Source organism: Peromyscus eremicus, chromosome 20 (genome assembly GCF_949786415.1).
Source record: "Peromyscus eremicus chromosome 20, PerEre_H2_v1, whole genome shotgun sequence".
Lineage (NCBI taxonomy): Eukaryota > Metazoa > Chordata > Mammalia > Rodentia > Cricetidae > Peromyscus > Peromyscus eremicus.
In genome coordinates, this window is record NC_081436.1 from 36,520,484 (window position 1) to 36,544,508 (window position 24,025).

Below are 24,025 nucleotides of genomic sequence, written 5' to 3' on the forward strand. Positions count from 1 at the left end.
GATTTTATATTTCACACTGATGAATCTGTTTCCAAAGTCACACATTAACTGGTGTTTAAGAAACCTACTGGGTAATAGTAATGTATGCCTTCTACAAAGAGCATCTGAGCAGTTAGAGGGCTGAGAAAATATTATTTCCTTTTATTCTTCATTTAACATTCTAACGTTCCACCTGGATAATTCTAATTCTCACTCTGGATCACATCATCACATTCCCTTCTGGAAAACATGTTATTATCCTTTAAGATTGAGTGACATTTGAGAACTCACTGTACGCCCAGATGCTGCCCCATAGTTTAACATAAGCTAATGGATTTTTTAAAAAATAGTACCAACTGCCTGTCACTCACACAGATTTGTTTTATGATCTAATATCTGCCCCTTTAGAATGAATATCTCCTTTTTGCTTGACAGTACATATATTTTCTAATTATAGGATATGGAGTTCTTTATGTATGTAATTATTAGCTTGAGTTTGATATTGTGTGATTCAAATAATATGTGAGTTCATTACTTTTGTATTAATTCCTCTGGATCACTGAGACAAGAGCATAGAAACTCAATGTACTAATGTCTTTATAAGTTTTAACTTTCAATTCTATTGGTTTTAATAATTATCATTTCTGTTTAGTGAATTTAGTATAGTGTCATTATAGTGAAGATTTTGCCCCTAATAAGACTTTCCCTTAAAATTCCTAATAATGACTGTCAACTTGACACTTGGGAGGCAGACACCCAGGCACACCTGTAAGGAATTGTCTTGATTAAAGTTAGCCTCTAAGAATGTCTATGAGGAACAGTAGTGATTATGTTAATTGACATAGAAGACATCTCTCACTCGAGGATGAGGCCATTTCCTGGCCAGAGGATCCTGGGCTATATAAAATTGAGAGGACATGCTGAGGACTAGCGTGCATGCATTTTTTGCACTCTGCTTTTGACAGTGGACATAATGTGAGCAGCTCCCTAAATCTCTTAGTACTGTGGCCTCCCTGCCATAATAGACTATGACCTAGAACTGTGATGTAGAAAAATCCTTTCTCCCTTAAATTGTTTTTCCTCAGGGTATGTCATCATAGCAACAAGAGAAGAAACTAAGGCAATGACTTTTTCATCAGAGTTCTGCTCTATTAATTCTTTTGTTGCATACCATTTGACTATTTTAACTTTTACAATTATTTAGCTTTTCTGAACACTCATATTCATGCAGATCATAGACAAATAATAGAATTTTTATTATATATTCGTCATTACAATATACATTGCAATTTGTATATACATTATTTTTAAATTTTCTGAACCACCTTGTTCAATTCTTTCACTGTTTTCTAAACCTTTTATTCTTTTCCATCTTTTGAATGGCCAGATATTTTCCTACTCATTATCCATGTATTTCTTCCAGAATTTTCTTCTGCCTTTTTTATTTTATTATTGTGGTTGTAATATAATTACAATAATTCTTGCTTTCTTTTTCTCCATCCAAGCCCTCCTATATATAACTTCTTGTTCTCTTTTAAATTTATGGCTTCCTTTAAATTAATTGTTACTACATACACATATATAATATATATATTCCAGATTTTAAAGTTTACTTGTTCCTTTAGATTATGCTTTAATAGTAACATCCACATGAAAGATATGGATTCCATATAAATATGTCTACTTGCCTTGAGTCTTATAAGAATCAAAATCACATAAATTCTTAGCATAACTCTCCTTTCTTGAATGTTATACTATTTGTGTTTTAATTTCTCCCATTTTCTGCCACAAAGATCATTCAGATTTTGTGACAGTATTATTTTATATAGATATTAGACTTCAACTGACTTCTTGCTTACTTATTCATTACTTGGTGTTAAACCTTGTCTTCCTACATTAATTCCTTCCTGTGTCAAATTCAAGTTCCAGGAAAGTTCATTAAATGAGGATACAGAGTGGATAACTGGTGGTCAGTGTGCAATACAGCCTACTGGTTAGGACTGCAGGTGTGAGAGGAAACCTAGATTGAGAACTCCAGCGTTTACAGTTAGTATATTTGTGATGAACTCCCACATGCCTCAGTTCCCTCATTTGTAAAGCAAGGGCGTAGTATTCATCTCATTGCTGGGAAAAATTAAATAATGTATACCACCAAAAACTTAAAACAGTTTATGGTACAAATCAAATATCTGAATCATTTTAAAGAACATGGGGAGAATGATTGGTTGGTGGTCACTATTTGCTACTGTAAGGCAAACACCAGGATTTAAAATAAAATGAGACTGCAGATCATGGGCAAGCAATTCACCTCCTTTGTGCCTCCATTTCTGGTGTTTTACAATGGATTCAGGAATCCTGCAGTGTGCATGGTAGGTCCCAACACCGCACACTTTTAAATCTTCTTTCCACTGCTTTAGTTTTATTGACCTATCCAGACTTTTTATTTGCCTGTAACAGGGCCCCAGACCTTAGGACAACTGACTCCATAATAGAAACACCATTCAGGCCTTGAAACCCAGCAACATCTACCCAAACAGGAGCAAAGACCTGGCCCACCTGACAAAATAGGAACAAAAGCTATGTCAACAGTTCCTGGGTGCTGCTGGGAAAGTCCCAAAGTGAAAAGTCCCTAATTGCACTAACCCTTCTTTTTTGCTTCTGTAGTTACACATCTTTCTAACTAAAATGTGCCAGCCAGGATATGTTTTTTTGTGCATAAAAGGCTATGAACTATAAGACACAGGGCTGCACAATTTGGGCAAATTCCTTGTGCAGCTGCTGGTTGGCAATAAAGACTTTCTATTCGGGATTAAGAGTGTCCATGTGGCAGTCTCTGGTGGGCTTACCTTGCAATAGCCTCTTCCGGACTCTTGCAGCCCCCTCACACCTCACAATAGCAATGTTTGTTATTTGGTTTTGAAAATATCACATTTTTTATCTGACTGTCCCATTCTATAGAGACTACATAAGGCAGAGATTGTATACTCTTGTTTCAGCTCACTAAGTGTCTTAGTACATTTTCTGTTAAAAATAATGCAATAACATAGACTGGGTGAGTTATGAAAAACTTTTTTTACTTTGACTTATAGTGAGGTATGCTCTGGATCAAAGAGCTGCATCTTGAAAAGGCAACTGTGGTGTTTTAGAAGAAAATGACCCCCATAGGCCCATAAAGAGTGACACTATTAGGACGTGTGGCCTTGTTGGAGTCACTGTGGACATGCGCTTTGAGGTTTCCCATGCTCAAGCTACATCCAGTGACACAGTACACTTCCTGTTGCCTGTGTATCAAGATGTAGAACTCTCAGCTCCTTCTCCAGCACCATATCTGCTTGCATGCCACCATGTCCCAACAGGACTATTTGGCTAAACCTCTGAAACTGTAAGCTACCCCAATTAGATCTTTTCCTTTATAACAGTTGTCATGGTCATGATATCTCTTCACAGCAGTAGAGACCTTAACTAAGATAGCCACATTGCCAACCAGATGCACAGGTGTACAGGGTATCACATGGCAAAAGACAAGGAATACTTGTATATCTCTTCTAGTTTTGTTCCTTTTTACTATAAAGTTATCAAGCCACTAGAAGTTGATTATGGGGACTCAACTCTGGTGACTGCATGTACTCTTAATCACTTCTTAAAGTTCCCATTATAATTAGGTTAAGTTTTCACCCCTTAATACCTGATTATAGATTAAATTTCCATTTATGGCAGACACACTGAAACCATATGCAAATCATAGTCCAGGAGATGTTCACTTCCTAATCTCCTGTCATCAGCATCTACCCTCAGTAACCGATTTCCAAAAGAGGCAGACTTTCCAATAAAAGAACAGGAAGGACTTTTATTGGGTCATTTCATACAAGGGTAGTGGGTTATTATCTCTTAAGTAACAGGTCTCTTGTGAGTCACAGTTTCTTTCCCTCAACTCTAGTCGCTATTTGATAAAACTTATTTGTTGGCTAAATACATGAAGAATATGTGAAAAATGCTCTGTTGACTTTGAAGGGTTGAGCAAACACTAGCAACTCATAAAATCATAAAGTGTTAGGCATATGGTGTTATGAAATTCAGAGCTCTTCTCAGGGTTTCAGCTGTTGTGTTTTTATCAATTAAACCTGCTTTGGTGTTTTTTATTATAAGGAATATCTATCCTCTAACATCTTTATAATAAAGAATATCTATCCTCTAGCATATTGCCTTCAGTCATTATCAATGTTGTCATCGTGTCTAACCACAATCAGATATGTTTATGTCTGCACAAACAGAAGTCTCTTAGGGAGGCTGAGCATACAACTGCAGGTGGCATCTTTTTGTTGTTGTCTTTCAGCAGACAAATGTACTTTTCACAGGGGAAATCCCTCCTAAATTATCTTGCCCTGCTGCTTAGATCATGTAATGCACAGTAAGAAACTTGTGCATATAAGTAGAAAATATCTGTGGTTAAAGCCTCATGCAGTTATTCATATCAACGTATTTTTGATATAACAATATTTGACATTATCTATCTATATCTATCTCTCTATATAAAACCATCTGATTTAATAGCTATATATTTAAATGTGTATATAGGGAGGATAAAAGAGAAAGAAGGAATAACAGGGAGTGAATGAATCATATCTTGCTAAATAATAAAGACCTATCAGTCTTAGCTGACATAACTTGTATATAATTTGTCTTTGAAAAGTAATAACTTAGACTGCAGTCAATGTGGTCTGGAGTCAGTTCACATTCAGTTTCTGAATTCATCATTCAGTAGATAATTGTTAGTTCCTATTAGAGGTAGGGTTTATGATAGATAATAATAACAAGGTAAGGAGATACTGGCTTGCCCTTAAAGCATTCATAATTTTTTAGCATGGAAGAGAAAATGGAAAAGAAAACAAAGTCAATACTTAAAAGTAGACTCCCTGGAGCCTGGATTTGGAGACGTGTCTGTTAACAGTCACATCCATGTCCCCATCTTGCAGCAACTCTGCAAGCTGCACTTGGCTTTCTGCTCTGTTTTGAGAAACAACCTGTAGGAATCCAGCTCAACTATAAAGTGGTCTGTCTTCCTATTTCTTTGTCTGTCAATCTCTGGTCCTCAGATGGGTTGCTCTTCCTCTCACTCACTTCCACTTATGGGTAGTGTGGTTCCTGAGTATTATGATCTGCAGCCTCTTCACTCTGATTGCTTCTTTCCAGCCTCCTACCTCAGCCTGTATCCTCAGCTCTGAACACTGGCACTCCTTCTCATGCTTTGCTTTCTGGCTCTTTTGTCTCCATTCCTCTCCATCCTGCAAAGGGTGCATGCCTTAAGTCAGGTGGTACATTCTTTATACTGGTGTTTGCATCTCTATCAGACACTGGCTGTGATAAGTGCTTCTACATGTGAACTCAGGACATGGGCAAACAACAAATGGCTGTGAGGAATCTTAAGCCAAATAAATTAATGTATAAAATAAAATAAAAAACTTTCTCAAAATCAGGTGATTTCTTAGCCATCTCCTCTGTCCCATGGCATAATTTTAAAAAAAATTAAAAGTAATGAAGCATCATATGTTGTATTTCAATAAATGCAATACATACTCCCCATGACCAATTACCTTAGATCATTAGGAAAGAACAAAATCACTTCCTATCTATTTTATGAGCAGCTACAAAGCCCAAGACACATTTTGATTGCAGTAGTGTTCAAATATGGAGAGTCTCTACTTGAATTGATTCAGAAAATATTTACTCAATGCTCATTAAAGGCTAATACCGATAACAAGAACAACAGATACAACAAAGTAAATTTCAAAATCTGCCTTCGAGGATCTGGTACTCTACATAACCCAGGTTCATAGTCATAAGCATGCAAAGAGAAGCACAGAAGAAATTTTAAAAAATCATAACTTTATCTCCTATAAGTAGCTCCAAGTCATTTGATATATAACTAAATGTATGTATTGCCTTTATAATCTCAAAATATCTTATAAAATTCATCAAAGTGGGAGGTATTTCTTCATAGGGACTACACTGTCAGAATGATTTTTGTCTGCCTTGATTGTCTAAGACAAGAACCTTAATTTATCTGACCTTCTGTGACTCTGGAGAAGATCCATCTCCTCCACTCACCCCTACCTAGTCTACGAATGGATGAAAATTGGATTCCAGAACAGCTTTTAACTTAGAAGAGTGTTGTCATAAACCCACAGAAGAGTGAGTTTAATTTCAGAGCTGTGACGCCCCTGCCTAACATTTAGAGATGGGGAGCCTGACTGCTGTGTTTGAATAGCCCTTCTGTCACACTCTACCCAGCAGTTCTCCAATTCAGGGCTAGTTTAGATTTCTCCTCTCCCGAGGCCCATCATTCCCTGCAAACACAAGTCTCTTCAGAAGTACCACATATCACCCAGACAAATAAAGACTGCAGATTTCAGCACCATAAAGAGAAAATATAAGCTATCTAGCCAAAAGGAAAATTAGCAAAGGAAGACACAGAAGTATCATGACAAAGAGATTCCCCCCCCAAAAAAGCAGTGTATTAATTATAGAAGGATTGAGAAAAATGAAATTTCTAAAATGGATCGCACAACCAAGTTGAATATTTAGTACGTGGGTTAAAAGATAGGATACAACAGCTTAAGAGGATGTTTATATAGTAAAGCATTCTGCACTGAGAGATTTCTTTTACATATTTGTCACATTCCTACACATCCAGCCATTATCAGTCCATATGTTCCAGGACTACCGTTTTATAAATATTTACACAGACAGGTGGTCCTGGAAAGATAAAGAATGATAGCTGCAACTTAGGAATTAATTTGTTTATGTTATAGATAAAGAGAGTGACTCCTTGTGGAAAGACCTTGAAATATCTCTCCCTGGAATATTCTAGAAGAATGAACTTGGAGATAGCTTCCTGCTTTTATCACGTGTGTGTGTGTGTGTGTGTGTGTGTGTGTGTGTGTGTGTGTGTGTGTATATATATAGTTGATGTACTCAAATGTGACTCTCTCTGGAGAATCTGAACCCATTCTTGCTTTGCATGTTAAGATTGCCTTTTCTTGCCTCTTTCTCAATGCTTGTGTTTAAATCTGTATTAAAACCTTTTCTTGTGTTTTTTCCAACCTTGGTCTCAACAATTCTCGCTTATACAAACCCTCCTCTTTCTCGCCAATTGGACTCCTGGAGCTCCACCTGGGGCCTAGCCATGGATCTCTGCATCCAGTTCCCTCAGCCATTGGATGGGGTTTCTAGTACGACAATTAGAATCTACCAGGTTGAACTCAATCCTCAGGGGAGTCTTTGCCCTGGAGGAGATGGGAATGGGGGGTGGGCTGGGGAGAAGGCAGAGGGGGAGCGGGAGGGGGTAGAGCAAGGGAATCCGTGGCTGATATGTAAAATTAAATTAAATTGTAAAATAAAATTAAAAAAAAACTTTTCTTTCCAAATCCAAATCTTGATTTAGAAAAGACTATATCTCATCAGAGAACTATTAGATAGGACCATGTATCTATTGTATAAGTGTTCTAATAATTGGAAATTCTTTGGATCACAATGGTTCAACAGTTTCACTAATTCAGCCCTCCATTAGTGCTTGGTTATGGGCAGAACCACAGTGCCCACAGCTCTCCTCTGTGGGAAGGTCCTGCTGTATCTGAGTGGGAAGAGCAGATAACTTGAATCCTCACACTTTTCCACATGTCATAGGTAGGTCTAAGCTTTCTGTACCCTACAGCAGAAACCTAAGAAGCTATGCTTAGTGCTTTCAAATAAAGAGCAACCATCAGGCCGCATCCTCATACCCAGGCTGAAAATAGTGAGTACACAATGTCACCAAAACATAAACTGACTGCATCAGGTTACAACTTGCAGACAAATCCTTTGTTAGGTTAATCTGTTCTTTCTATCCTTAGGTGTTTCTGGCATTACTTTAATTCAATGTCCCAAATTCATAGAGACTATAACCAATATTTATAAATAATAGAATGAACTATAATAAGATATATCTGTCTCATCACAATTAATAAATATAATGCAGTCCCAAACACACTGGAAACAAATTTGATAAATATTTGCACGTATGTGTTTATGTGTACAACTTAGACAGTTGATTCTAGTTTTATATGTAGAGAATTTAAGAGCTGAGAATAGGTGAGAATTAAAGATGAAAAAGGAGAAAAAAAGGAGGGAGAATCTATGTAATCAAACATTTAAACCCATTAAAGAAGTTGAATCTGAGTGAGTACATTTCCTTATGGGAATAAACAAAGTAACAAATTATGATGGTTATTCTTGGCTGTCAACTTGCATGCATCTGGAATTAACTAAAACCCAAACATCTGGGTATACCTGTGAGTGATTTTTCTTGAATAAATCATTAAATGGGAATAACCACCTTTGATCCAGATCTTTTGAGGTGGGAAGATCTACCTTTACAGTTGCAGTCTCTATAAAAATAAAGGATTCATTCTATCCGTTCTGTTCCTCCAGAGAATCCTGACTAATACACACATGGAACATAATAAAGAACACAGAATTCATTCTACTCACCAGAAGGAACTAGAAATTATGCAGACTTGGTATTTAGGATAAAAGTAGAAATAAATTCATACATTCTATATTAAAGAAAAAATATTAATTAAAAGATTAGTACTAAGATATTTAAAATCCAAGAGTAGAAATATTTACTGATGAAATAAGAAGCATACTGTAAGTAGAGACCATAAACAGGTTAATTATTATAGTTAAAATTTTCTTTAGAAGAAAAGTTTTTTTCCTGGAAAAAGTTATGTTTGAGACAAAGTGGATGGTCAAAAAACAAAGTAGAAATGTTTATTTGGAATCCCCAAATAAAAAAATCAAATTCATTTAAAAATATTTTTAAAAGACTTCATACTGCCAATTAAGAAATATTTCTATTTTATGAGCCTACAGCACAATTACATAATTCACCCTACCCTTTACTCCCTCTGACCCCTCTCATAAGCTCCTTCATGCTCTCTTTCAACTTCATAACCTCATTTTCATTAAATGTTGCTATATGCGTATATGTATAAGTGTATTCCCAAATACATAAAAACACCCTGCTCAGTCTCAAATGTTGTTTGTATGTGTGTTTCAATATCAATACCATTTGATATTGTATTACTCAGATGCCTGTAGTTCTCTGTACACAGTTGAGGCCAATTATTTTTTTTTTTTAATTCTTTCTTTCTTTATTTTTGAGACAGGATTTCTCTGTGTAGTTTTGGTGCCTGTCCTGGATCTCGCTCTGTAGACCAGGCTGGCCTTAAACTCACAGAGATCTGCCTGCCTCTGCCTCCCAAGTGCTGAGATTAAAGGCATATGCCACCACTGCCGGGCCCTATTATTTTTTTAAAATCAAACAATGTAACAGGAAATAGGAAGTACAAGCAAATATTTAGATGATAGCATGGAAAACTAAAAGTGCAGCAAAAGGTTTGAAATTTTCTTAAACTTGCTTTTATTCCCAGAAACTGTAACCTCAAACAGAAATGTATTTTAACATCCCTTCAAGTTGGCCAAATTTGAAATATTTTTAAAAACAATTAACTTAATTTTCATTTTCCTGATGGCTAAGAATATATTCCATTTTACATCTGTCAGAATACCTAGTATCAATAACACAAGTAACAGTTCATGCTAGCAAGGATGTGGATCAAGGGAAACATTCCTCCATTGCTGTGGAAATATGGAGGGTCCTCAGAAATTGGGAATTGATCTACCTTAAGACTCAGATATGCCGGGAGGTGGTGGCACACACCTTTAATCCCAGCACTCTGGAGGCAGAGCCAGGCGGACCTCTGTGAGTTCGAGGCCAGCCTGGGCTACCAAGTGAGTTCCAGGAGAGGCACAAAGCTACACAGAGAAACCCTGTCTCGGAAAAAAAAAAAAAAGACTCAGATATACCACTCTTGGGCATATACCCAAAGGATGTTCCATCCTACCACAAAGACCCTTGTTCAGCCATATTTATCATGGCTTCATTCATGATAACTGGAAACAGTCTAGATGTCCGTCAACAGAAGAATGGATAAAGAAAATGTGGTACATTTGCACAATACAGTGTTACTCAGCTGTTAAAACAAAAAGGATCATTAAATTTGAAGGCAAATGGATAGAACTAGAAAAAAAAAAAAACAGTCTTAGTGATGTAACCCAGACCAGCAAAGATAAATATAGTATGTATTCACTTATAAGTGAATATTAGCTGTTAAGTAAATGATAGCCAAGCTACAATCTGTAGACCCAGAGAGGTTAGGGAAAGAGAAGGAGTCTAAGGGGGATTCAGGGATCTTATTGAGAAGAAGAAACAGAATAGATTTTAAAGGTAGACTGGGGCCAGATGGGGAAGGGAGCAGGAGGATGGGGGAAAATGGCTTGGAGGGAAAGAGTGTGGAGAGAGACGGCTGGAATTGTGAAAACCTATTTCAGTAGAATCTATCAGGAATCTATGAAGATGATCCTAATGAGAACTCCTAGTAATAGGGGACATGGAGTCTCAACTGGCCATCTCTTGTAGTCAGGTAAGATTTCCATTGGCGGGACTAAGTTACATTCAATTAAGCTGTTGGCTTACAGGGTCCCATGGAAATCCTCAAACAACCCAGGCTATATGCTAAGACAAAATGTTTCTCTCTGCAAACTGACAGCAGGCCCTATTACCAAGTACAATACTCGCACAACTCATTGAACATTGAGAAGTTGAGCTGGTGCCTACATGGAGCCCTCACCCTTGCATTCTAGTCTCTCAGGTGTGGAAAAGTACTTTGCAGGCTACCAAAAAAGAAACATAGACACCAACCCAGCCACAAAACCTCTGATCTACAATCTGTCCTGCCTACAAAATATGTTATAGCAATGGTGGCACAGAACTTGTGGGAATAGCCAATCAATATCTAATTGGACCTAAGGTCCATTCCACAAGAAGGACCTCATACCCAACACTGCTTGGGTAACAAGAACCAATGACTAGATAGCCCAGAGACTTAGGGTAATACCAAACACTACTGGTCTAAACAAAAAAATTTAATAAAATGTTTCCTAACGATATTCTGCTATACTCATAAAACAGTGCCTTATCCTGTCATCATCAGAAAGGCTTCCTCTGGCAATAGATGAGGAGGACAGATGCAGAGACTCACAGCCAGAACTACTGGGAGAGACAGTCTATATTGGATGTCTTCATCAAATTTGTATGCTCAGAGCTCATGGAATCCCACTGAAGAGGATGTGGAAAGATTGTAAGGGCCAGAGGGGATACAGGACACCAAGAGAACAGGACCCTCTGAATCAACTAAGCAAGGTGCAGATGAACTCACAGAGACTGAAGCAGCAAGTACAGGGAATACAAGGCTCTGTACTAGGTCTTCTGCATATATATTGTAGCTATTAGCTTAGTATTTTTATGGATTCCTGATGGTGAGATTGAGTGTGTCTCTGACTCTTGTGCTTACTCTTGGGACTCTTTTCCTCTCTCCTGTTGGGTTGCCATGTCCAACTTAGATATGACAGTTTTTCCTTCATCGTAACATTTTATTTTGTCATGTTTGACTTTTATTTCTTGGAAGCCTGTTCTTTTCTAATGAGAAACAGAAAGGGAATGGATACAGAGGTGAAGGGAGGTGGGGAGAAACTGGGAGGAGCAGAGGGAGGAGAAACTATAATCAGGATATATTGTGTGAGAAAATAATCTGTTTTCAATAAAAGAAAAAGCAAGCAAAAATAACAATTATCTTTAAGAATTTAAGGACTGAGAAACTTGTATGTTACTGGGGGAGATGTTAATTGCTTCAAAGAAGCTAGAGACTAATTTAACCATGTTGTAATTAGAGATAGACAGTAGCAATCCCAGCCATTATGTGGACAATGAACTCTTATGAACATGAGAAAATATGTGCAAGCTATATTCTGGCTCTATTGACCCAGGTACCCTTGGGGACAGGGGGTGAGAAGATGCAGAAACATCGACACAGACTCTAGGATTTGCAAGCAAGCTCTCATTTATTAAACAAAGGGCTGAGGTTTTTATGTGTGCATTTTTTAGCAGGCTTTGCTCCTAGCTACTGTGGTATTTCTTGGTTGGCTCTGGGGCTGCACATCATCACCTTCCAGTTTGGAGTTTATGAGTCATGTTTCCTCTGGCCAGAGTACTCTCTCCACATGTCACATCTCTTTGTTTGCTTAAGGCGTGGCCCAGTGTTTTTGGTCTTACCCACCTCAACTAAGCAATGTGAGACTAGAAATTACATACAAGCAAATTGTTAAAGTATGCCTGATCATGTGACATGTTAAGCCATTAGGAATATTACTTGGGATGGGGACTTGACATTGAGTTTATGTCTTCCTACATACTAGGTAAACATTCTACCATTTGGGTTCTCAGGCCTTTTTACTGTTTAATTTGAAGAAATTGTCTCACTAACTTGTTTTAGCTGACTTTGAAATCACTCTATAGCCCAGGCAGGCTTTGAATTTAAGATCATCCTGCCTTAGAAAGACAGGACACAAGAAACCATTCTATATCAGCATGGTTCCATTTAAATAAGATCTTAAACCACTAGGAAACCTGTAGGATCCTGTTGTACTTGGGCTCACATAGGGACAGTCCATTCAAGGACACACAGTATCTTGTACCTGTGTGGGGCAATCAGCTGAAAAGGTGATAGGACACAAGACCTAGCCACCATCCTGCTTGTCAAGAATACCCTCAGACAGAGTTTCTCCTACCTGAAGAATGAAGTACCTTGCTACTCAATGAGGACCCTATTGCTCACAAAGATATTGAGCCTCAGAGACGTAGTGCCTTAGATGAACACCTCCTTACTAATTGCACAAGTGAAATGAGAAACTACTGAGTTCCTGCAGGCATTGCATTCAACACAGCATGGTCCAAGACAGATTGCTCTAACATTGTCTTAAACAGTAGCAGCAAGTATCACCCATGGAAGAATAATATAGGAAAAGTCCTTACTGGATCCCTCTACCATCTCAGGAGGAAGGCTGCCTGCTTTTCAGTCATGTGCTCTGGTAAACTTTCTGAATTAAGAAATTTTACAATAATTAGATTACGAGCGTAACTCCATTCACTTCTCCTTTCATCAGACTTCATCTGGTGTCAGTAGCTTAGGAATGGAGGGTATGCTGAAAGACACGAGTCAAAGAGTTGTTTAGGCCAGGTTAAAAGAAAGTCTCCTTTCTATATTCACAGGTATTGTCAGTCATGTTGGGCACAAAAATTTTCTAGGCACAGTCAAACCATTATCCCTACTGACTCACTTGTCCTTGGCACAAAACATGGCAGGGCCAGTGTGTCTCCTAATGCAACAGAAGATGTGGCTAGTGACTAATCGATGCTGTCAACTCAAACTGTGTTGAAAATTAGTCACTATGAAAGAAAATTTGATTTACCCCCAAGTAGTACAGCTCATAGATGTGAGAAACTTGACCAGGCTTTCTCCAAATGGGACAAAAGTCTGCCACATTTTCAAGATATTACCAAAAGTTAAAATTTGAATGTCCTGAACTGCCCATAGTAAGAAGGTAAATCTATACTCAACTTTAGTGAAGAAAAAATTTAATAATTTTCCCATTCTTTCTTTTTTTTTATTTTGATTTGTTTTGTTTTTCGAGACAGGTTTTCTCTGTGAAGCCTTGGCTGTCCTGGAACTCACTCTGTAGACCAGGTTGGCCTCAAACTCACAGAGATCCACCTGCCTCTGCCTCCCAAGTACTGGAAGCATGCACCTCCACTACCTGGCTCCCATACTCCTTTAAAAAATTGATAATTACAGAGCACTTCAATTTGAGATTTATTTTTACTTTGTGTGTTTGAGTTTTTGCCTACGTGTGTGTGTGTGTGTGTGTGTGTGTGTGTGTGTGTGTGTGTGTGTGTACTCCATAAGAGAGAGTCAGATTCTCTGGGACTGGAGTTAAAGATAGTTGTGAGCTACTGTGGGGTGTTCTGAACTGAACCTGTGTCTTCTGAAAGAGTAGCAAATTCTCTCAACCACCAAGCCATCACTCCAGCTGTGCATTTCAACTTGAAACAGTGATTAAGTGTATGCACCCTGAGTTGGCTTTTTGGAGCCCAATACATATGGGGCGGCACCTTGCACAGCTTTGATGTAGGGGGAGGGGCTTGGACCTGCCTCACCTGAATGTATCAGGCTTTGCTGACCCCCCATGGGAGGCCTTACCCTTTTGGAGGAGGAGATGGGGTAGATCGGGTTGGGGAAGGGATGGAGGGAGAGCAGCGAGGTCAGTGGTTGGTATGTAAAATGAATAAAAATTTTTCTTAATAAAAAAGAAGTATATGCACCCAAAGTATATGAAAAAAATATTACAATAATAACTCAAGCCCTCAGTTAATAAAATAATATTTTTATAGATTTTTGTGATTTGCTTCTTTATATAACTTACACATATATTATGTTATATATCACTTTTAATTTTTACTTATTGCTTACATTTTAAATAAATATACATTGTTTAGCTAATTTTATTCAGTTTTTTAATTAGGCCCCTTAGCTTTGGAACCCACATTATATAGATATTCCCACAGACTTAATATGGAACATGGCAGTTCGGAGGTTAACCAGTTCCTTATGTGATGTGCATCTTAGTGGTAGAGAAGTCAAAACTGTGAGATACACAAGTTGGGATTGCAGTGAAGTTATATGGAATTTCTTTTGTTTTGTGTGTTTAACTTGCAGAAGCTAGGAAACTAAAATCTGTCTAGTAGCAGAGGGAATAAATCCAGGAAGGAGGGTGGTAGAATATATGTGAAATAAAAAGAGAGAAGGCGAGCACTGGGGCAGGAGTGTTCAAGAAAGCCATGAAATGACTGAGGACGGGGTGAGGAAGGTCAGGGCAAGGCTTAACTAAAGTGACATATTCATGAGGAAGCTACATCCAAAACTTGCAACTCCAATAACATAATCATAAAAATATAACAGACAATATGAACAAAGTGGGGAAAATAGTGGGAGCTAAAGACTTACATAGGAATGGGGACAGGGTCATGAGGGTAGGATAACCAAAACTAAGAGTGTACTAGGAAGTCTTAGGAAACGCTAGTAGTTTGTAAGAAGTGCCTCATGCTAGTAAAGAATGTTGCTCCCAGAATACATGGATTATTAAATAAAGATCTCAAAGTAAGCACAGATGACCTCCCTATGAGTTGTTGCTATTGCTTTTCCTAACTCATCATAACTACATGTTAAGACTTCGTTAGTTAAGACACCACACACTTTGGTTTCAGGACACAGAGCAATCAATCTTGAACTGACAGGAAATTCTTCTCAGTGATTTGTTTTACTCAGGTAGAAGACGCTAGGCAAGTCAGTGAGGAATAAAAAATATCAATAATCTTATACAGCACTGGATCCCACATTCTACAATACCAACCTGGAAAACAAGAGGTGTAGATGAATTTCTAAACAGTCTTATTAAATAAAAAAAACATGGAGCCAAATATAGGGGGGAAAGCCTTAGAGAGATCAGAGAAATAGGGAAAGCCACCAGACAACCTTATCTCACCAACTCTATAGCATCCAAATGCCAGTTACTTCCTGTCTACCCACCTCTATATGCCTTGCTGTTCTGCCATCTGATTTGCTCTCTCTGTTCAGCTGCATCACTTCCTCTTCCTACACAGCTCTGTCACTTCCTGTCTGTACAGACCTCCATAGTTAATTAGTTTTGCAATTTAAGGCGTGTGCTATCACACCTGGCTCTGTTTCCAGTGTGGCCTGGAACACACAGAGATCCTGCCGGCCAAGTGACAGAATTAAAGGCGTGTGCTAACATTATATGACTTCTATGTTGTGGCTGCCTTTTTCCTCTGATCCCCAGGCAAGCTTTATTTATTAAAGCACAAATAAAATATCAACACATTTCAGCACAAATAAAATATCACCACAAAGAGGTACCACTGATGCAAAATAAGCAAGACTATTTATAGATTTAAGGTCTGTTCCACAAAATGGAATTCATGTGGTACTGAAATATGATCAAAGCCAATAGTTATGGAAGTCAGAAGGCCCTAGCCCATTGATGTTGTTTCTCCAGATGGTGATGGTCTCACATTGCCTCCTAAATATTTATGTTTACATTGCTTTATTTCTACTGGTACCAACTTGGCCGGGTGAGCTTCTTTTTTTCTATAGGCAGTGGCTAATTCAGAAACACATTACTGTTCAAAGTGCTGAGAATAAGCAACTGTGAGTGCTCATCCATAGACAGAGGCATCATCTATATCAACACCTCCACCAAAGCTCAGGGAACAGCCACAAAGTGGAGGCAGAAAGCATGTAAGAACTGGATGCAGAGGACTGCTATGAAATGTTGTCCTGTGGACATGACACGGCAGCTGCACACTTAAATTCAAAGCACAAGGGCAATCAGCTAAAGTTCCAGAATGGAGTGACAGAGGTTCTCGAGGCCCTAGGCTCGGCTGAGGATCTATTGGCTGTTGATGGTGTTGGGGATGGGAGACTCAACTTCCTTTAGGAATAGAACCACTGGTAGGTTACCCGTTCCCCAGTGGTTGATCCTACACTCATCTGTATATGTGCAGAACTAATGGGACTCCTCAGGTCAAAACAAACAAAAACAAGCAATTTTTAAAAGGAAGTCTCTGTTGACAAATTCAACCCTTGTATCTGGAAATGTCTTTAGTTTTGAAGGATTACTTCTCTGTAGGTGGAATTCCAGGATAATAATTTTCTTCGAGCACAGGAAAACTGTTGCTCATTTCTATTCTCTTCTGACTTGCATGGTTTCTGAAAAATCAAGATGGTTCTTATTTTCATTCCCCTGGATATAACGATATCACGTGACTTTTATCTCCAGCCAGTTGAGATTTCCTTTTTCCAGCTTTTTTTTCAGCAATTTGATTATATGGTATGCTAGAGGTTTGGGAGACAACAAAAGCCTGAAAATAGTCTTCATTCAAGACAAAGAGAATTGTGAAATTGGAGATGCTGTGATATCCAGCACAAATGGAGTCAATGGGGGAAAACAGAAGGGGAGAGAAACACTCAAATATTCCAGTGAGGAAAACATGACAATACACAAACCACATTGAGACCACTACTTTTTAAAGAAAAGTAAGTAAGACTTTTCTTCCCCAAAATACCTTTCGTTGTTCTTTTAAGTGATAATGACGGAGAGGAGCTTCACTGGTCTTTAACAAAATCCCTTGTGTGTTGCTGATAACAAAATCAAGGCCAACAATGCATAAGCCACTGGCTGGACACAGGTAGCTGAACCTCAATTCTTAATTTTCAACTCCCTGATGATGCAACTTCCAATCTTGAGTCATTTGAGTCAGCATTTCTGTTTCTCAACCCCAGAATACCAACTGCATAATGAATACTATTTTTCTTTAAATCAACTTGAAAGCCGCTCACTCATAAATTTTAATCTTGTGATGAGTAAGAATTGACCTAAAATAATATTTAAATATTGGAAATATGTTTTCTAATTCTCTGTAAAATGCTAGGGTAACTCCTGAAGAAAAATGTTTGAAACCACATCTGTGCTCTACCATGAGTCCTTGTCCTGTCAGACCACAGCAATCGGCCTCTTGCCCGGGATGCTCAAGAAGAAATCGTGTTTCCTTTTTCCCTGAAGTTGGAGAGAAAGTTTTATCTCCTACTGTCTTTCCTTTTAGCAGCCCTACCTGCCAACGTAGGATGTGGTTTCTAGGCAGAGTCTTCTATGCATCCACAACTTTTAAAAAATAATTTAATTTAATTTTTTGTAATTACAACTTAGTTGGAACATTTTCCATTTTCCTCTCTTCCATCCAAACCCTCCCATATACCCCTCCTTCAAAGTCATGGTCTCTTTTGTTAATTGTTATCACATGTACATATATATTCTTGTATATAACCTGTTGAGTCTGTATAATGTCACTTATATGTGTTTATAATTTCAGGAGTGATTGTTGAGCACTGAACAACTTGTTGATGTGCTCTTTACCAGGGCAGGACCTCCTCTCCCATTCCCAGCTTTACCCTGTTGTCTATAGTTCTTTGTATAGGGTTGTTGGTCTCCTGGGGTTTTCTCCATTTAGTTTGGCTTTTTTGAGCACCAGCTTCTATCACTTCCCCCCACTCAGTACTAGTCGTTAACCCCAGAGCCTTGTGAATGTGAGGAAGCACTGTACCACTAAGCTATAACCTCAGCTCCTCTTCCATTTTTTTGAACATCATTCTCTCTTTTTTCTTTTTTCTGAATAAATTCAATGTCCATCTGGCAAGTTCCTACATTTTTAGGTAAAATTTGTACAATAATAACCAACAAAAGATGAAAGCAGAAATCATTTATGTATTTCTAATCTATGTGTTTAATTTAAATTATAAGAACTTTAAAATTTTTGAAGAATAAAATCTAATGTTCTGTAACTCTAGTATAAACATGTTAAAGATTGACTATACATTTTAAAATAGCTAGAACAGAGGATTTTGAGAGTTCTCAACATATAAATGATAAACATTTGAAATGAAGGAAATGTCAGTCATCCTGATTCAATCATTATACACTGTGTGCATTTGTCAAAACATTACACTGTACCTGTCTTAGTTAGGGTTTCTATTGCTGCAATGTAACACCATGACCAAAAAGCAAGTTGGGGAGAAAAGGGATTATTTGGTTCATACTTCCATATTGCTGTTCATTATTGAAGGAAGTCAGGGCAGGAACTCAAACAGGGCAGTATCCTGGAGTCAGGAGCTGATGCAGAAGCTGTGGAGGAGTGCTGCTGACTGGCTTGCTTCCCCTGGCTTGCTCAGCCTGCTTTCTTGTAGAACCCAGGACCACCAGCCCAAGGATGGGACCACCCACCATGGGCTGGGCCCTCCCCTGTTGATCACTAATTGAGAAAATGCCTTACAACTGGATCTCATGGAGGCATTTCATCAACTGAAATCCCCTTCCTCTCTGATGACTCTAGCTTGTGTCAAGTACAGTACCCCATTTACAAGCAATTGTTTAATTGGAAATAGAAAAATTGTACCAAATAGAAATTTATGACAATGTGAAACATCAATAAGAAACACAAAAACTTATTTCTATACAGTAGAGCAAATTACATAAAACTTTTCTAAATCACAGTAAGTCAAGTGTAGTGAAACATATATGATTCTAGCTCTTTTGAGGTGGAAGCAGAAGAGTCAAGATTTTAAGGCCAGTCTTGAATACTTAAGGACTCAGGATAGCCTGAGCTACATTAGACTGTGTTTCAGAACAACAGCAATAATAACAAAAAATAACGAGTACATATAGATTGCTTTATTCAATACATTAATGGGTGGATTATTTTCTTTGTTGTTTGTAACAGGGTCTCTTGTAGGTCAGGCTGGCTTCCAACTCTGTGTAAATTGAGAATGACCTTGAACTTCAGATGTTCCTGCCTTTAACTCCCTTCTGCAGGGATTACATGTATGCACCACTATGCCTGGTGATTTGGAAATATTTTTTTATCATTGTCATTATTCTAATTCAGAGCTAAATAATTTTAATTGTATTGCTTATTTTAATAATATTTATTGTCTTTTAGACATTGATGTGCATTTTAGATCTTCAAATAAGACAAAGAAGACTCACCAGTAACCTCTCCCCCAAGACGAGGCATCCATTTCTTGAAGCTTCTCGTCATCATCTATTACTCGTTGCTCTTTTCAGCACGACTTCATCCCCAGGATTCTGAGCAGCAGCCTCTATTCTCTCCTTCATATTTAGTATTATGTTTCGAAACTTAGTTGAAATAAAATTTAACCTTTCAGACAAAAGTTTGCACTTCAGCAGGTAATAGAAAGACATCACAAAGAAACTGAGTAGAGCTAATTTGTCTTGTTTTAAAAAAATAAGTGACCACTGAGTCTGATTGGTTTGCTCTCAGTTGCTGGCTTGCAGACTGTCTTCAGAGAGAGGACCACATTTCAGCATCTTTGTTCATGTTCACCCCATAAGAACCCCCCCCCCCCGCAGTGATGTCTGAAACACAAAAGAAATAGAAATCTCTCCTCCTGCACAGCTGGTACTTGTCTTCTGGGTTCTATTTCTAGCTTTCTAAGAATTGACTATCCTCAGAAAATTAAAGGTAGAAATTTACAGTTCAGAGTCTTTGATGCTCAACCCGAGGATCTTGGCAATTGCACTGTAGTAAGGACAACGGTCATATGCCTAGCATCAGGTAGTTCATATACCTATCCTCATACATATGAAGCTTCTATGGTTTCAGGTCATTCTATACCATGATGAGATGAAGAGTTAACCTAAAATCTGTTTCCACAGCTAGTATTATGGGCTTTTTGTACAAATGGAAACTAAGGGAAGATTTTCACTTGATGAGATCTGATGTGGGTGGGTGTGGTGCTGGTGAGCACCTTTGGGTGTGATAGCAACACACTTGGTTCCCTCTAAAATACTTTGAACTAAGAATCAGTGGTCTCTGGAGAAGCCCAGAGGAAGATCAAGGGCATGCTCCCAGAGAATTACTCCTTTTTCAGGATAGGATGCTATAGCCCAGGTGCTAGGAACCCTTTTCTTCCATTCGAGATGGTGACTGACTGCTTTTTAACCTGAAGTGCATCCTAATTTCATTTGTTGTGTTTTTATTTGTTTGTTTTTAGTCTGAGCAGAATCATGTTCTTTCTAAAGATCAAGGAGAGAGCTGAAGAAGAAATCAACTGCACAGAACAGGGACCATGGCATGATGGTCACTTTACCATATTTGGGAATCTGTAGCTCTTGTGGATCCCCATTTTGGCTACTAGATAAGATGCTGGAATAACCTACTTCATTTACTGAACAAGATCCACCCAGAGCCTTCACATTGGTGTGTCTGTTATTAGTTAGTTCTCCAAGTTAGTGCCCCAGCTCTGCTCAAAATTATTTCCTCCATATTTGTTTGTATTTATTTCTCTCTCTTCTCCTTTACTTCTTTCTTTCTTTTTTGGGAGTGGGTAATAAAAATTGAACTTAGTGCCTCTTTCACACTGGATAAGTGCTATACACTGAGCTCAACTCCAAGTTTTCATTTTCCTCTCTAAATTATTTTTGATGCATGTACAGTGGATAGCTGTGTGTGTGTGTGTGTGTGTGTGTGTGTGTGTGTGTGTGTGTGTGTGTTTGTGTGTGTGTGTGTGTGTTTTGGAGTGGGGATGCATGCATGTGTGTGTGTGTCTCTATGTATGGGTATCTGTGTGTACATGGGTATGTGTGTGCCTACGTGGGTAGATGTGCATGTGTGTTGAATGCATGTACATGAGCTACTACAGAGGCTGGTGCATCTCACTCAGAGGCCAGAGTAGGATGTCTGGAGTCCTGCACTGTTGCATCTTTCCTTACTACCAGTCTCTCATCAAAACAGAACCTTATGGGTTTCAGCTACATTGTCTGGCCAGTAAATTCTTAGTATTCCCCTGACTTCAGTCCCTCGCTGGGGTTGCTGGGGTGACAGGCACTCACAGCATGCCTGTTTAATTTTTTGTTTGTTCTTTGTTTTTATAAGGGTGCTGGAAATTTGAACCCAGATCTTCATGCTTGAGGAAGATGTTGTTACCTACTGAGCTACTTCCCTGAACCCCCAGGATCTCACTAAGCTGCCAGACTAGACTTGAGACTTACGTGCCTCAAACAGGACTCCCACTCATGATCCTCCTGCCTCCCCAAAGTTGAGATTATCACATTGTGCCAGCAGACCCAAATTTTTTTCAAATGGCATTTAACATTCATTTTCCCAAAGTGTGGATGTCTGTATCTCATGATGAGTGAGAGATGCTCATTAACCTAAATTAATTTACTTCTGCATTTTGTTGATATTTCCAAGATGAAATTGTGATAAAATACATCATTCTAAAGTGTTTCTAGGCATTGTTACCACATGAATAGTTTTTGTTTCTAGTAATATACTGCTAGGTGGCAAAAAAATAATTATCATCACATCAAGAGTGTATTGGTGTTTGACAAACAGTCTTAATTTGTACTACATTTATAGGAAACACTAGTTCATTAAAACAAACATGGTGAGTTTCTTTGTAAAAAAGTTTGAAGAAAAACTGTGATATATATAATACATATATCGTATGTAATAATACATATTATTTATCTTATATAAATCACGGCTGAACTTTACACCTTTTTTCTGCAGCATTGATACTTTTCTTTAAATGTCAGCTTGCGTTGTTTCCCACATGGTTCTATATCAGAGCATTCAAGGCAGAAGAATCCAAAGCGCTGTTCACCGAATGCTGCTCCTACTCCAAATGCTTCTATTTCTGCTTTTTGTTTGTCAGAGCCTTGTTACACAAATTAGCTTTTCTAGGCCTTAGTTATTTTACCTATCCAACAGGCGTGATAGCTACATGAGTAAGGAAAGCGAAGGCAGAACCGAAGTGGTCAGGGCACTTACACTAATGCTCCTTCTAACCTGGGAAACCATCAGAGTTAGTTACTATAATATTACATCTCATTTCACAAAGATATAAATTATAAATCCACTATCAAGGCATTACACACACACACACACACACACACACACACACACACACCACCACCACCACCACCACACACACACACACACACACACACACACACACACACACACACACACACACAGGAAAATTTTAAGAACCATTTTGTTCTCAACTGCCATCCTCTGGTTGTAAAAACAAAACAGTAAAATAATATTAAAGTGACTTGAAACACTTTTTTGTAATAGATGAGGTCATTTTGGCTGCAACCTAAAAAAAGAAGAGGTTATTTTGGTTCCGGAGGACACTGGTCCTCATGGCGGAAAAGGCAGGGTGACAAGAACATGAAGCAGCTGGTCATATTGCAACCTCAGTCAGACAACAGGAAATGCTGGTGCCCAGCTCATTTTCTTCCTTTTCATTCAGACAAGCCCAGCTCATGGATGGTGTGACCCACAGTGATGGTGGGTTGTCCTATCTTTGTTATAAAAAAATCTAGAAACTTCCTCACAAATAGTGTCCAGAGATTTGTCTCCTGGGTGATTATAGATGCTGTCAAAATGACAGTCAATACTAACTACTGAAAATCATGCAATCTTAAAATAAATAACAATTAAATAAAAGGAAAACAAATGGACAAAGTATATTAGCTCTCAGCAACCAGATTAAAAAAAGATATTTGATATTACTTCTGTTTAATCCTTAATTAAATTAACTAACTAACCAGTTGACACTAAATCATGTACGCTTATCCTCCCTGAAGCTATGACCCAATGGCTTTAGCATAGCACAAATAAATGTATTCCTTGAATCATCTTTGAAAATTTGACCTAGTAAGGTAGCATCTGTCTAATAACAGGGGTCAAGCTTAGAGTGTCAGTACACATCTTAAGAATACTCATGCCAGGCAATGGTGGTGCATGCCTTTAACCCCAGCATTCAGGAGGCAGAGGCAGGCAGATCTCTGTGAGTTCAAGGCCAGCCTGGGCTACAGAGTGAATTCTAGGAAAGGTGCAAAGTTACACAGAGAAACCCTGTCTCAAAAAAACAAACAAAAGAAGAGTACTCACTGTGTTTTCCTGTTTGTTTCTTCAGCTGTCTACCACTACCTCCACAGTAAACCCTGTTGCACCATAAGTGCAGTTGATTGTAAGTCACACCGTTAGTTTTATGTATGCCTACTAGGAGAAAAGCTCAAAATTAAGTGTTTCTATATTGTCCTCTTGGTACATAAAATGTTTATTGCATCCTTGTAAAAATTGATTTTGTATTTGTAAAAAATAAAATAGTAGCTAGTATCATCAATGTGAATACACAAAGAAGAAAGCAATATGTGTGTGTGTGTGTGTGTGTATGTGTGTGTGTGTGTGTGTGTGTTGTTTCTCCTAAAATTCCTTCACAAGATCTGTTTTTGAAAATAATGTTTAGAGTCAAGACACTGAAATCCTTCATTTTTCTCTTCATGGATCTTTTGCTATGACCTCCATGTTAGAATTACAACATATCTTCAAAGATAATTCATTTTTCTTTAAAATTAGCTTTCAAACTATTGGTATTCTTCTGTT